The sequence below is a fragment of the Delphinapterus leucas genome, chromosome 7, assembly GCF_059928025.1.
Source record: "Delphinapterus leucas isolate spDelLeu-1000000601 "Yukka" chromosome 7, BTC_Dleu_Yukka2, whole genome shotgun sequence".
NCBI lineage: Eukaryota > Metazoa > Chordata > Mammalia > Artiodactyla > Monodontidae > Delphinapterus > Delphinapterus leucas.
This window is the reverse complement of record NC_143135.1, coordinates 49,757,461-49,772,972: the sequence shown is the minus strand read 5'-3', so window position 1 is coordinate 49,772,972 and position 15,512 is coordinate 49,757,461. Positions and strand designations below refer to the sequence as shown.

At 43.0% G+C, this 15,512-nt stretch overlaps 1 long non-coding RNA gene across 1 annotated transcript in view; it reads left to right on the top strand.

The window, feature by feature from the left end:
* The window catches only part of LOC115802131 (uncharacterized), a 66,544-nt gene that overhangs the window by 47,051 nt on the left and 3,981 nt on the right, over positions 1-15,512 (top strand). Inside the window, exon 3 of the long non-coding RNA XR_004022523.2 lies at positions 8,623-8,733. This is a non-coding gene — a long non-coding RNA (uncharacterized LOC115802131). The remainder of the gene's footprint in view (positions 1-8,622; positions 8,734-15,512) is intronic.

Below are 15,512 nucleotides of genomic sequence, written 5' to 3'. Positions count from 1 at the left end.
CTTTTTTTGCCTTCGATGCTTGTGGGACCTTAGTTCCCTGACCAGGGGTTGAACCCAGTCCCTCTGCGGTAAAAGCTCCAAGTCCTAACCACTGGACTGTCAGGGAATTCCCTTGGATCAGGTATTTAATAAGAGGCATTTCTAGGGAAACAGAAGAAACAAGCAAACAAAAAAGGTTCATGACTGGAGCATATTATAATCCAAGTTTCTGAGTTCTGAAGGCAACAGTCAAGAAGATTTCTAGATGTCAGGCTTGAGGCATTTTCAGATGGAATGAGGGCAGACAATGGCAATCTGATAGATTTTCCTGGTTTGCAGTTTGAATGTCTCTGGTGATTTTTCTTAGTGGCCCACATAGCAACAGTCATGAAGATTGTCCATACATGAGCTGTCGTGGAGATCTCTCTGAAGTTTACATCAAGTTGTCCCACTTCAGCCTGCATAGCTTTGGGGAAAGGGTGGTTTTTGTTCTTAATGATTCCAAGTCAGAGGGTGGGAGAAAAATTGGAAACATTAGTCTGGAGAGTTGTAGCCAGATATTGGAGGAAACAAGAAGAATTCAGTATCCAGTCCAGTTGACAGGTACAAAACAAAATGCCAAAGACGATTAACAGGACTTGAATCTGATGTCTCCAAGGTATACAATAGTTTTCCATTGAAACATAATTTTTTTCTCTATATACTCACTCCCATTTCTATCAGAGATAATCAAAGTAAGACTAATTTGTTTGCAAAATAAGTCTAGTCTCATTAAACGTGGCCTGATTATTTACATAGGTGCAGCAAGAATAGTGATTGATCATATAGGCTCTTTTAAGTCTGCCTTGCTGGAACTTTTCATAAGGAATCTCCAGATTGAATTTTTAAATGCCTCTTGAGGCTAGGAAACCAAGCCTAGAATTTACCATCAGACTTTGCTTGCAATACCTGTAGAATTGGGTGAATTCCTCTCTCTTTTTGAGGTTCCCAAAATATCCTGAGGTTCTTGGGCCTTCCAGGAAGTGATCTCATAATGCTGCTGAAACCCTGTAAGCAAGGTACCAGGGTGATTTTTCCAAGGGGTTTATTGACTCTATAAAGTCAACTTATTTCCTTAAAGCCATCTGGCCATACCTGAGTCTGTGTATGTCTCTCTCAAATATGATATTCCTGTCAAAAACCTTGGTGATATAATCAACATTTCCAATTTTGTCCTGTCACAAGGAGAGCAGATTCTTGTTGCCCTTATGCAAATAACTATATTGCCATGAAAATAAGAATACTCAATGGGAGTTTCCAAATTCTGGAGGGATCAGGTAGGAGGGAAAAGTAATTGTTTCATCTTTGTTCACAAAGATATACTTTACCAAATTACTGTAAGTCATAGCTTAAGAGGAAAAGTTTCCTTAAATCTGGAAAACAAAAGATTAAAGAACCAACAGTGCTTCAAGCAAAAGGCATTAAACAATTATAATTATCCTCAGCAGTTCATTCAATCCTATGTAATTAATTCTTTTTTTAATTAATTAATTAATTTATTTGGCTGCATTGGGTCTTCATTGCTGTATGCAGGCTTTCTCTAGTTGTGGCGAGTGGGGGCCACTCTTCGTTGCAGTGCACGGGCTTCTCATTGGGTTGGCTTCTCTTGCTGCGGAGCACGGGCTCTAGAGCACAGGCTCAGTAGTTGTGGCACACAGGCTTAGTTGCTCCGCAGCATGTGGGATCTTCCCAGAGCAGGGCTCGAACCCGTGTCCCCTGCATTGGCAGGCGGATTCTTAACCACTGTGCCACCAGGGAAGTCCCTATGTAATTAATTCTTTTTTTTTTTCTTTTTTTTTGCGGTACGCAGGTCTCTCACTGTTGTGGCCTCTCCTGTTGCGGAGCACAGGCTCTGGACGCGCAGGCTCAGCGGCCATGGCTTACGGGCCCAGCCGCTCCGCGGCATGCGGGATCTTCCCGGACCGGGGCACGAACCCATGTCCCCTGCATCGGCAGGCAGACTCTCAACCAGTGCACCACCAGGGAAGCCCTGTAATTAATTCTTGACCTTGATCTTTTGTTAGCAGTTTTATGAATCCAGTTTTCCTTAGACCTCTAGAAAATCCCAAAGTTACTCCCAGGTCAAAAAGACTTCACTTAGAATTGGATTTGGGGAAGTTTGTCCAAAATATCAAAGGGTTTTGGACACTTAACTAAATAACATCACAGATCATTATGAAAAAATACTTAATTATCTACTTAACCAAAGTGACAAAAGATTTAAAAGGCAAATACAGAAGGCCCCAGAGTTGTGAGTTCTCATAATATTCAGAAGACTCAGTTTTCTTAGTAATCAAACACCTGATTAAGATAACATGAAGCAGAGGAAATTATTTTGGTAAAACACATCTTTGATTCCTAGCCAGATTACTTAAAAGGTAAAGAAAAACCTTTTGTAATCTCTTATGAGGAGTAGATCAATGCTCCAAGATAACTTTGTCCTTTTAGCAGATGAAAGAAAATACATAAGCATACTACTGATACTAAAGCCTATGTTTTAAAAAAAAACCTTATAGTAACAATTCCATTTTAGCCAACTTGACCCCACAAGGTAAATTTCTCTGTTCCTTTCTCTTTCTTCCCAACTTTCTATACCATTTCATCCTTTATTTTCCTCTTTCCCATTCTGAAATAACCAGTTTTACTTTAGGAAAAATTTACTTTCTTTTCCCTTAACAAAAGTGCATCTCCATACCTCATACCTTCTCTAAGCCAAAAAAAAATCCTACTTTCCTTGCATACAGAGTTGTTTACCTTATTATTTCTAGTAGCTTTAATTATGTATATTAATTAGAATTCTTAACCTTTAGGAACCTTAATTTCGAATGAACACTAAGAAGTAAGCACATGTGTGGGGAGTTCCGTGGTGGTCTAGTGGTTAGGATTTGGCACTTTGACTGCTGTGGCCTGGGTCGAGTCCTTGGTTTGGGAACTGTGATCCCTCAAGCTGTGCAGTGCGCCCAAAAAAAAAAGTAAGCACTTGTGAACTGAACTGTTAAATCAGCATTCTTTAGATTGGCAAATTTATGAATATATTTCATAATTTCTAGAAACATACATTTCTTCATAGTACAGTTTTTCAACGTGGCACAGGACATGCTTACTAATAGAAGAAAATACTGTTTCCTCTGTAATAGGAGGTCAAAATTAGGTAAACTTAGACTTGTTGAGCAATTCCTATTTCAGTATTTTATCATATTTGGAAATGATCTGGACATTCAATGAATTCCCATCATTTAATTTAACTTAGCAAAATTTTCAGGGTGGAAGTTACCAAAGATTTGGGAAACTATTTTTAAGTAGACATACCATAACACATAATTATTGCAGTAAAGTTCACCTAAAAACTCTTATCCCACTTACATTTATCTATCTCCCAACAATTATGTTTAGACTACCCACAAAAAGTTCATTAGACACAAGTCAACCATCATCCAAAACTACCTTTCTTGCTGACAAATTTTGTACTGGAGATAACATGAATTTATTTGACTAGTAAGCCCGGGAGAATAAAAGTTGTTTATCTGCATTTTATTTATTTATTGGCCATGTGTCATGTGGGATCTTAGTTCCCCAACCAGGGATCGGACCTGCACGCCCAGCAGTGGAAGTGTGGAGTCTTAACCACTGGACCACCAGGGAGGTCCCAATCTGCATTTTATTTAATGCTGGTAACTCTAAAGACATACCTATTTTAATTTAACCAGTTTTTATTTACCAGAGATTACCCCGGATCATGTGAACTCGAAAAACATTTGAGTTAGTTACTGTATTTCTGAGTTTTAGGAATACTTAATTGATAACTATTTATTTTTAAACCAATTAAATAGATCTCTTTTAGAAATTAATTTTAGCATTTCCATCCAGAGGTAGAGAAAGAAAAAAATCACATATATATAACGTGCATCCATAGATATACATAAATGGGCAGACAGACACAGACACTCTATAGCTTCTGTTCCAAAATTTTAGCTATGAATCACATACAACAATATAAAACTCATTAGTTTATAATAACAGTTGAATCCAAGTTGGCAGATGGAACAATTTAAGGTTACCTGCTCCAATGGCTAAAGCTTCTTACTAATATTTGTGGAGAAGACTTTTAAGATTTGTATTTGTCCTTGACAAGTAATCTTCTGGGGTGTTTATATTTCAAAGACATTTAAAGATTTACATCTTCAAGGGACAGAGAACGAATCTAAGTTTTCTTCTTGGAGTTTTAGTGCCTTTTGGATGGTTTTGGCAGTCCCAATAAAATGTAGTAGTGCTGCCCTGTAATTAGGGGAGTACCTTGTAAAAATAATCCTCTGGACTCCAGGTCAGAGTGGGCTTTTTCAGGGTTGAAAATGAAAAGGGGTGGATCACTGTGGTGATTGGCATAGTGTTTTGGATCACTGGCACAGTGATATTGGATCACTGTGGTCACAGAAATGATAAACCTATTGAACCATGCCAATTTTGCGCAGCAGGAGATGGGCTTCATCTTAATGTTTTCCATTCATCGTGAGCCTTACCAGTGGTCACTGTGATGGAAGAATGGTCATGGTGCCAGGCACTAAACATCCAAGTGAGGAGAGGAAGTCCCCTGGTACGAATATCAGTGGCTCTAAGGGCCTTTGCCTTCCCATTTCCCTCTTCCTCCTCACAAGAGATTGGTAACCTTGTCACCTTTTCCCTTGGGGGCAGGGACACCCGTGACTCATACTTCTAATTCTGCCCCATACAGGGGAAAGTCCAGGGGCCTCGGGATCTGTAATATCTCAGAGGAAATGAGGGTGTAGCTCAAATGGATCTTTAAGAAAGTTATGGATTTTAGTGTCTTTAGAGATACCAACCAGTTGACACATTTTGGCAGCTGTAAATATCAATTCAGAGACTGTCTTGTTCCAACCAAACAAGAAAATCCAAGAAATCCACAATAGCCAATTAGTTTCCCTCTCTTTCCCCATGCATAAAATCTTTAAATAATATTTTAATTTCGGTTAAGGTACAGTTTTTGATCTCAGTTTCCACTTCCTGTTTTTATCCTGTTACCTTAATCTTATGTGCTGTTACCAGAAATTTTTGGATGATGTCACTGTGAGCCCTCTTTGTGGGTGGCTGCTTTCCTTTCCACGGGGTATCCCAAGAGACCTCGCCAGGATTGGGTCTGCCTCCACTAACGCGAGATATGCTTATAGTCTTTGGGAAAAGCCCCCAGGCCCCTGGAGTGTAATTCCAGAGTTTTGGCATGTTGGTATGCATGGCTTTAAATAACACCCAGGAGGCACTTCAAAGATCCTGCATGCTGCAACTAAAAGATCCCGCATGCCACAACTAAGACCCAGCACAGCCAAATAAATAAATAAATATTCAAATAAATAAATAACACCCAGGAAGCATCTGTGGGGTTTTGCATTTGTCAAGGAGCTGGTGTACCCCGTCAGGGTTCTTAGGAGACATTGGCACCAGATGTTTAGGACATTTATATTTGTCTATTAATTTTTTTAGTAACACTGATGCCAAAAGGTCAGCCTCTGTGCACCTGTGCCAAATCAAATCTCGGAGACAACAGTTTTAAAGGAAGTAGAAAAGAATAGCTTTATTGCTTTGCCAGGCAAAGAGTACACAGTGGGCTCCTGCCCTGAAAAACTGTATATCCCTAACCCGGGAGGATTTGATGAGGAGTTTTATAGCAACAGTTCAAGTGTGGAGTTGCTGATAAGATTAGGGTGGGTGCGGAGCCTGCACTCCTTTAATCTCATCTCAGGTGGTCTCAATCTTTTTTTGTTTGTTTTATTTTTGGCTGAGTTGGATCTTTGTTGCTGCACACGGCTTTCTCTAGTTGCAGTGAGAGGGGGCTACTCTTTGTTGCGGTGCACTGGCTTCTCATTTCAGTGGCTTCTCTTGTTGCGGAGCACGGGCTCTAGGTGCACGGGCTTCAGTAGTTGTGGCTTGCGGGCTCTAGAGCGCAGGCTCAGTAGTTGTGGCTCGCGGGATCTAGAGTGCAGGCTCAGTAGTTGTGGCGCATGGGCTTAGTTGCTCTGCGGCATGTGGGATCTTCCTGGACCAGGGCTCCAACCTGTGTCCCCTGCATTGGCAGGCGGATCCTTAACCACTGCGCTTAACCACTGTCTCCTAATCTTTATGCGTTTCTCTGGTCCCTTTAATCTTGCCTCAGGTGGCTTCTTGGCTGCTTCTCCCTTGATTAGCCACTGTTTGAATCTCCCTTTTGGAACTCAGGGAAGGTCATGGATGCTGGAGTCTGTTCCCTACAATAAAGAAACGGGGGACAGAAAGGCTTCCATGCCCAGAAGGCCCACAGGGTCCTGCTCAGTTGCAACATCATACCAGGGATTGGATCCATAATATTCCATCAGTTCAGGGGACCAAGTAGTGAGTGAAGTGGTGACACAGAGACTGTAAGCCTCTGTCATATTTTCCCTCTGGTGTTGCCACTGGTTTCTGGCTGCAAGGCTATTTCATTCTTCTTGGTTAGGACAATAGTCCTACATAGCACAACCTACTGACAGTGGTAGCAGTAAGAGATCTCCTATCCTCTTCCCCAAGGGAATGTTTTTCTCATACCTTTAGCCTCTCCTTGAGTAGTGACAATAGCCTTGCAATTCAAGGCTCCTTAGCTCTCCTTGGCCTTGAGGCATGGAGGACCCTTAGGCAATAGTCAATTAAGCCCTTTATAATTAGTGGCCTAATCTTCTCATTAGACCATTTAGTCTTTATCACACCACTCTGGGGAGATCCTTGGATTATTATGGCAGCTGTGACCTTTTGGGTTGGATACCACAGGCAACACACCACTGAGAATCATGTGAAAGCGCACGGTAGCGCGACAGGCCCCCAGCAAGGGGTGCTCCTTCCGCAGATGGTGTTACCCACCTGAGTTAGGTGGTTAGTAAGCAAGTTACAGGTAAAAAGGGCATTCCCCTTGTTTAATTGCAAGGGCAATCATGCAATCCTGCCCACTATGCCAATTGTTTTGTGCCTGTCTCTGCCTGTCAAAAAGCAATGTTATGGCTGGACTGGCCCTTAAAGTTCTTATTATGATTGCAAGATATCTTGCAGCAATAAGCATCAGGAAACTTTGAAAGAGTAGAGGTTTGTTTACAGGACCTGGAAATTACACAGCGTACCTGTGGCCATAGAGCAAGGTTGCCATAGATAGAGGAAGAAAGAATGTGTGGGCTTGGGGTTCTGCTTTTTTTGGCGTTGAGGGTGGGGACGTAGGGTTTCAGTCTCACTCTTCATTGATGAATTTAAAATATTTGATGGGCTTCCCTGGAGGCACAGTGGTTAAGAATCCACCTGCCAACGCGGGGGACAAGGGTTCAAGCCCTGGTCCAGGAAAATCCCACATGTCGCGGAGCGACTAGGCCCATGCGCCACAACTACTGAGCCTGCGTGCCACAATTACTGAAGCCCACGCACCTACAGCCCATGCTCCGCAACAAGAGAAGCCACCACAATGAGAAGCCGGTGCACCGCGACGAAAAGTAGGCCCCGTTTGCTGCAACTAGAGAAAGCCCGCGCGCAGCAACGAAGACCCAACACAGCCATAAATAAATAAATAAATGTATTAAAAAAAAAACCCAAAAACATATAAGCAGGAATTTAAAGTGTGGGAAGGGAAAAAACAAGTGGCCCAGCCATAAAAAGAAACGAAATTGAATTATTTGTAGTGAGGTGGATGGACCTAGCGTCTGTCATACAGAGTGAAGTAAGTCAGAAAGAGAAAGACAAATACTGTATGCTAACACATATATATGGAATCTAAAAAAAAAAAAAATGTCATGAAGAACCTAGGGGTAAGACGGGAGTAAAGACACAGACCTACTAGAGAATGGACTTGAGGATATGGGGAGGGGGAAGGGTAAGCTGTGACAAAGAGAGAGAGTGGCATGGACATATATACACTACCAAACAAACTAGATAGCTACTGGGAAGCAGCCACATAGCACAGGGAAATCAGCATGGTGCTTTGTGACCACCTAGCGGGATGGTATAGGGAGGGTGGGAGGGAGGGAGAGGCAAGAGGGAAGAGATATGGGGACATATGTATATGTATAACTGATTCACTTTGTTATAAAGCAGAAACTAACACACCATTGTAAAGCAATTATACTCCAATAATGATGTTAAAAAAAAAAACAAAAAAAAAACCAAGTGGCCCAAATGGTCAGTTACTGAGATCAACCAATACCTCTAAAACAAAGGAGCCTCAGTTCCAGAAGGCAGCCTGACTCTTTATCTAGTGATTTGTTCATTCAAGATATCCTTTGATGTGGCTGCCTCAGTAATCAAAGCTTAAGACAGGCACTTTCATTACAAAAAAAAAAAGAACCTAACAGTCAGTTTATACTACAAGGGAGAAGTATTCCAGTCAGAGGGAACAGTAAGTCCAAAGGCCCTGAGGCAGGAATATACTCAGTGCCTTCTAAGAACAAACAGCAAGGAAGCCAGTGGGACTGGTGAGCAGGGAGCAGGGCACACGGTATAGGAGTGTGTGGCCTGGACCAGAATCTAGAAGACCGCATTAGTCAGACTGGGTAAGGATTTGGGATTTTACTCTGAATGCAATGGAAACTTTTTTTTTTTTTTTTTCAGTTCAGCATCTGATCTAGGAACAGATTCTAGGGACAAGGGAAAGCAAGCAAAGAACATGAAGGTCTATTTTGAACAGCACAAGCTCAAGGCAACCATGACTTGAAGCAGGGGGTAAGTGGTGGCAGAGGGGGCGGTGAAAGGGTGGGAATCTGGATGTAGTTTGAAGGGAGTGCTAATGAGATTTGCTGATGGATTGGATACTGGGTGTGGGAGAAAGGGAGGAATTAGGATGACTCCAAGGGTTCTTGGGCTGAGAAATCGGAAGAGTGTGTGGCCATTTGCTGAGATGAGGAAGGCTATGAGTGGAGTTGGGCTGGAGGGGGATGGGGAAAAAAGAATTTTGGAATTGAGGGAAGTAGTGGATTCATGAGATACTTAGTGAATAAAATCTCTAGGGCCTGGGGACTTTTGGGGTGTGGGGAGAGAGGGAGAGGTCAGGGACAAAAATGAGTCTCAGGTTTCTGGCTTATGGACTGGGGAGATGTTGGCACCATTTTCTGAGACAGAAGATGGGAAAGGTGCTGGCTGGTACTGCAGCAGGAAATCTGGGTAGCAGCTGCTGGAAGCGAGGCTGATTCCAGCCTGGAATATTCCGTCACTTCCATATTGCTCGCTGCCTCCTTTCTTTGGAAATCTGTTTAAATGTCTGCTTATTAGCGAACCTTTTCCTGACCACCTTCTCTCGAATATGGTTGCCATCCTCACCCCTGTGTGCTCCGTTGCCTTCCCTGGCTTTATTCTTTTTCAGCACATTTATCACCATCTGATATTACTGCCTGTTTATGGGATGGTCTCCCACCACTACAAAGTGAGCCATATGAGAGCAAGGAATTGTGTCAATTTTGTTCCCAACTTAAAACAGTACCAAGTATCTAGTCAGTGCTCAGGAAATATTTGTAGTCTAAATGAATGGTGAATGCCGAGTAGGGGCTGGGATGATCGCTGGGGCCCCTCTGATTAATTTGAGACTGTCACCAGTTTGGATTCAGTGCATCTTGGTGAAACTGCCCTGGCCCTGGAGGCTGAGAGCAGAAAGGACAGTGGCAGAGGAGATCCGGGAGCTGGAGTGAGGAGGAAGGGGTAGAGCCTCAATATCTCCACCTGTAAAATAGAAATCTAAAATGAAGTGTGACTTCCATAAGGGGCTGTTAGTGAGGATTGGATGTGGGAGAAATATTTGGATTAAGGTTCCTGGAGTGCAGGGTAGGGGGTGCAGGCAGGGATAGTGTGAGACAGTAAATGTTTGCAATTTAGTAATAAAGGGTGTTTTTTTGTGAAAGGTTGGTTGTCATTGGGGTGGGAGGAGGCTGGCCTGCCTGGAAAAGCCCAGGAAATGGAAGGGAAGGGCAGAGCACAGGTTAGGGGGCAGTTAGGTCCTGGGGCTGTAACTACCCGTGACAAGATTGGGGCAATTTGTGAGCTGGGGTGGTGAAGCAGTCTGGAACTCACTCCCTGGTCTCCATCCAACATTCCTGGCTCCATGAGAGCACTCCTCCAGGGGGAGGCTGGAGGGAGGGAGGACAGGGCAGACTGAGGCTATTATTTTCTAGAAGAAGAGATTGATGCCCAAGTGGGAGAAGGATGGTACTAGTGCCCATGTCCTAATCCCCAGAACCTGTGAATGTTACTTTGTATGGCAAAAGGGACTTTGCAGATGTGATTAAGGTACAGATCTTGAGATAGGGAGATTATTCTGGATTATCTGAATGGGCCGATATCATCACAAGGATCCTTATAAGAGGAAGGCAGGAGATCAGAGAGTCCAGTAGAAGATATAAGGGTGGAAGTAAGAGGTTGGAGTGATACGAGGAAGGGGCCCACAGCACAGGCATAGTGGTCTCTGGAGGCTGGAAAAGACATGGAAATGGATCTTTCCTGAAGCCTTCAGAAGGAATGCAGTCCTGTTGAAACCTTGATTTTAGACTTCTGACCTCCAGAACTGTAAGAGAATAAATCCATGTTGTTTTAAGCCACAAAGTTTTTGGTAGTTTGTTATAGCAGCCATAAGAAACTAATACAGATCCAATGTCACCTGGGGATTGATGGTGGACTTGGAACTGGATTAGAACCTTGTTAGTCCAAATGTCTCAGTCGAAGCCTCCTTGCTCCCTGTATGCTTCGGCCAAAGCTTCTGGTTCACTGTGCAGCTCCCTGGGACAGTTACTGGACCCTTATCACATGTATTTCATTTGACCTTGACAAGAACCCTGTGGGGCAGACAGCCCCTACTTTACACATAGAGAAACTGAGGTTCAGAGGTGAAGTGTCTTGGCCAAGGTCAGAGAACACAATGAGGAATCAATGAGCTAGATCCCAGATCCAAGTCCTCTGCCCTTCCCTGAACAGTACAGATACCACACGTGTCCAGTATTTTGGTCTCTCATTCATTCATTCAACAAATATTTATTGAATATCAGCTGATGCCTGGCCACTGTGCTCAGTGCTGCGGAGCCACTAGTGAACAATCATGACGTCCAGAGACTAGGAATCCTTTGTTCTTGCATCTGTCTACATAGGTCAGTCAGGTCATGATGTTCCTGTAAACCTCCAACAAGACAAATATTATTCTCTGTTCTGCAACTTTTTATCTCTATATGAAGGGAAAAGTGTTATACCTTTAAAGGTCAGAGCCTTGAGAATGGACTATCATGTATATTTCAGACTATAGGCAGCATTCTTCCCCCCCCCCCCCCGCCCCCGGTACGCGGGCCTCTCACTGTTGTGGCCTCTCCCGTTGCGGAGCACAGGCTCCGGACGCGCAGGCTCAGCGGCCATAGCTCACGGGCCCAGCCGCTCCGCGGCATGTGGGATCTTCCCGGACCGGGGCACGAACCCGTGTCCCCTGCATCGGCAGGTGGACTCTCAACCACTGCGACACCAGGGAAGCCCTATTTTTTTAAATTAATTTTTATTGGAATATAGTTGATTTACAATGTTGTATTAGCTTCTGCTGTACAGCAAAGTGAATCAGTTGTACATATACATATATCTGCTCTTTTTTTAATTCTTTTCCCATATAGGTCATTACAGAGTATTGAGTAGAGTTCCCTGTGCTATACAGTAGGTTCTTATTACTTATCTGTTTTATATATAGAGCTGTGTATATATCAACACTAATCTCCCAATTTATCCCTCCCCGCCCACACAATAGGCAACATTCTTAACTCAAAGCAAAAGCAATAGAATACAAAGGTTAAAGTAAAAGAAACAGATCTAATGTGGAGTCAGATTTGTTCTTCTCTATTACGCCTGCAACCACCATGCCACTTTTTTTTTTTTTAAGTTATTTTATTTTTGGCTGCGTTGGGTCTTCGTTGCTGTGTGCGGGCTTTCTCTAATTGTGGCGAGCGGGGGCTACTCTTCGTTGCGATGCGCAGGCTTCTCATTGGGTGGCTTCTCTTGTTGCGGAGCACGGGCTCTAGGCACGCAGGCTTCAGGAGTTGTGGCTCACAGGCTCAGTAGTTGTGGCTCGCAGTCTCTAGAGCGCAGGCTCAGTAGTTGTGGCACACGGGCTTAGTTGCTCCGTGGCAAGTGAGATCTTCCTGGACCAGGGCTCCAACCCGTGTCCCCTGCATTGGCAGGCGGATTCTTAACCACTGCGCCACCAGGAAGTCCCCAATACAGTATTATTAACTGTAGTCACTATGTAATGCTGTGAATACATTAAATCCTCATGATTTGTTTATCTTATAAGTGGAAGTCTGTACCTTTTGACCGTCTTCACCCATTTTACTCACCCCTCACCCCCTGCCTCTGACTACCACCAGTCTGTTCTTTCTATCTATGAGTTCAGGTTTTTTCTTCTTCTTTTTTTTTTTTTTTGGCTGCACTGCATGGCTTGTGGGATCTTAGTCTTTTTTTTAATTTCTTTTTAGATTTTACATATACTCTCACCTTTTATTTATTTTTTATTTTAATTTTATTGGCGTATACTTGATTTACAGTGTTCTGTTAGTTTCTGCTGTACAGTAAAGTGATTCAGTTATACATATACATATATTCATTCTTTTTTAGATTCTTTTCTCATATAGGTTATCACAGAATATTGAGTAGAGTTCCCTGTGCTGCGTAGTAGGTACTTGTTTGTTATCTGTCTTATACATAGTAGTGTGTGTATGTTCATCCCAAGGTCCTCCATGCCACATTTCTCCTTTGGTAACCATAAATTTGTTTTCAATATCTGTAAGTCTGTTTCTGTTTTGTAAATAAGTTCATTTGTATTATTTTAAAAATTAGATTCCACGTGTGAGTAATATCATATGATATTTGTCTTTCTCTGCCTGACTTACTTCACTTAGTATGGTCATCTTTAGGTCCATCCATTGTTGCTGCAGATGGCATTATTTCATTCTTTTTGATGGCTGAGTAATAGTCCATTGTGTATATGTACCACATCTTTATCCATTCCTCTGTTGATGGACATTTAGGTTGCTTCCATGACCTGACTATTGTAAATAGTGCTGCTGTGAACATTGGGGTGCATGTGTCTTTTCAGATTATGGTTTTCTCTGGATATATGCCCAGGAGTGGGATTGCTGGATCATATGGTAGTTCTATCTTTAGTTTTTTAAGGAACCTCCATACTGTTCTCCATAGTGGTTTACCAATTTACATTCCCACCAACAGTGTAGGAGGGTTCCCTTTTCTCCACATCCTCTCCAGTATTTATTGTTTGTAGACTTTTTGATAATGGCCATTCTGACTGGTATGCAGTGATACCTCATTATAGTTTTGATTTGCATTTCTCTGATAGTTAGTGATGTTGAGCATCTTTTCATGTGATTTTTGGCCATCTGTAGTCTTTGGAGAAATGTCTATTTAGATCTTCTGCCCATTTTTTGAGTGTGTTGTTTGTCTTTTTGACATAGAGCTGCTTGAGCTGTTTGTATATTTTAGATATTAAGCCCTTGTCGGTCGCTTCATTTGCAAATATTTTCTCCCATTCTGTGGGTTGTCTTTTCGTTTTTTTTTATGGTTTCTGTTGCTGTGCAGAAGCTTTTAAGTTTAATTAGATCTATGTGTTTATTTTTGTTTTTATTTCCATTACTCTAGGAGGTGGATCAAAAAAGATCTTGCTGCTATTTATGTCAAAGTGTGTTCTCTCTCTGTTTTCCTCTAAGAGTTTTATAGTGTATGGCCTTACATTTAGGTCTTTGATCCATTTTGAGTTTATTTTGTGTATGGTGTTAGAGAATGTTCTAATTTCATTCTTTTACATGTAGCTGTCCAGTTTTCCCAGCACCACTTCTTGAAAAGACTGTCTTTTCTCCATTGTATATTTAAGGCAACATTCTTAACACAAAGCAAAAGCAATAGAATAAAAGGTTAAAGTAGGGCTTCCCTGGTGGCACAGTGGTTGAGAGTCCACCTGCCGATGCAGGGGACACGGGTTCGTGCCCCGGTCCGGGAGGATCCCACGTGCCACGGAGCGGCTGGGCCCATGAGCCATGGCCGCAGAGCGCAGCAGGAGAGGCCACAGCAGTGAGAGGCCCGTGTACCACACAAAAAAATAAAGTAAAAAAAAAAAAAAAGGTTAAAGTAAAAGAAACAGATCTAATATGGAGTCAGGTTTATTTTTCCCTGTTAAGCACCCCTCCTGGGGCCGGCTTTCTAGGGACTTGGAAGAGAATCCACAGCAATCACTTATAACTCATTCATCCATCCTAAACTCAGAGTCAGGCCCAGGAGAGACCTCAGTGACTGTTTGCTAATCAGAAAATAAATGACGTGTTGAGTTGAAATGTGCCATGTAATTTACAAGACCCATAAAGTAGAAACAAAATAATACATCAAGAACAGAAGGTTTTTTTTGTTTTTTTGTTTTTCCTTTTGGTTTTTTTTCGGAGTATCAGGGAAACTACAGATATGGATACAACTTGCTGAAGTCTCTCCAACTGAGCATCAGGATGGGAGGTGCATTGAAGGACCACAATGATGACTGATAGTGAACTTTAAATCCACCGCATGGGGAATTTCCTGGTGGTGCAGTGGTTAGGACTCCATGCGTCCACTGCAGGGGGCCCCAGGTTCTATCCCTGACTGGGGAACTAGAATGCCACAAGCAGTGCAGTGGCAGGACCAAAAAAAAAAAAAATCCACTACATGTTACATGTGGACACCCCCCCCCCCACATACACACAATTTGCACATGCCACCCAGGAAGAGACAGGAAAAGCAGTCAGGCCTGCCTGAGCAGAAAACTCCTGAAACTTACATGCACTTTCCACCAATCATTTCCAAGCCCCCACCCCTTCCTGTTTCCAAGATAAATATCCCACTCAAAAACCCATGAGCAGACACATCTGCACACTGCCTCCTGTCTCCTAGTTTGGCTGCAATGAAGTCTTTTCTCTCTGCACACAACCGTTGCCTGCTATTTGGTCTTTCCGTTGGGCAGCAGGCAATGAGCCCATTTGCTCCATTACAATGACCCTGAGGTAGAGGAATCTTGTACCCCAAGCAAAAGTATACTCCCTCAGCCAGCCCACCCAGTGGGGCTCTCCAGCTCCTCACAGCATCTCCACACGCCTGCCATGCTCTCCTGCCAAGCAGTCTCCTCATTCACCACACCCCCCCAGTGCCTGCTCAGGGAGTCCCCTCCCACCAGCAAGGTTTCTTTTTTCCTCCTTTCTCACTCTCTAACTCTGAAGCATGGTTCAAGGTACAGCTGAAGTCTCTCCTGCTCAAGGAAGCCCTTCTCAATGTCTCCTCGTCCTTCTCCAAGGGTATGTGTCATCCTTTGAGGACAGGGTATAACAGAGAATAACAAACCTGACTCCGTATTGAATCTATTCCTTTAGCACTGACCTTTGTGCTGTTGCCTGTGCTGAGTTATGCTGGCTTTGCCCCTTTTGTAAAAGAATGTTGCCTATAACCTGAAATATACAGGA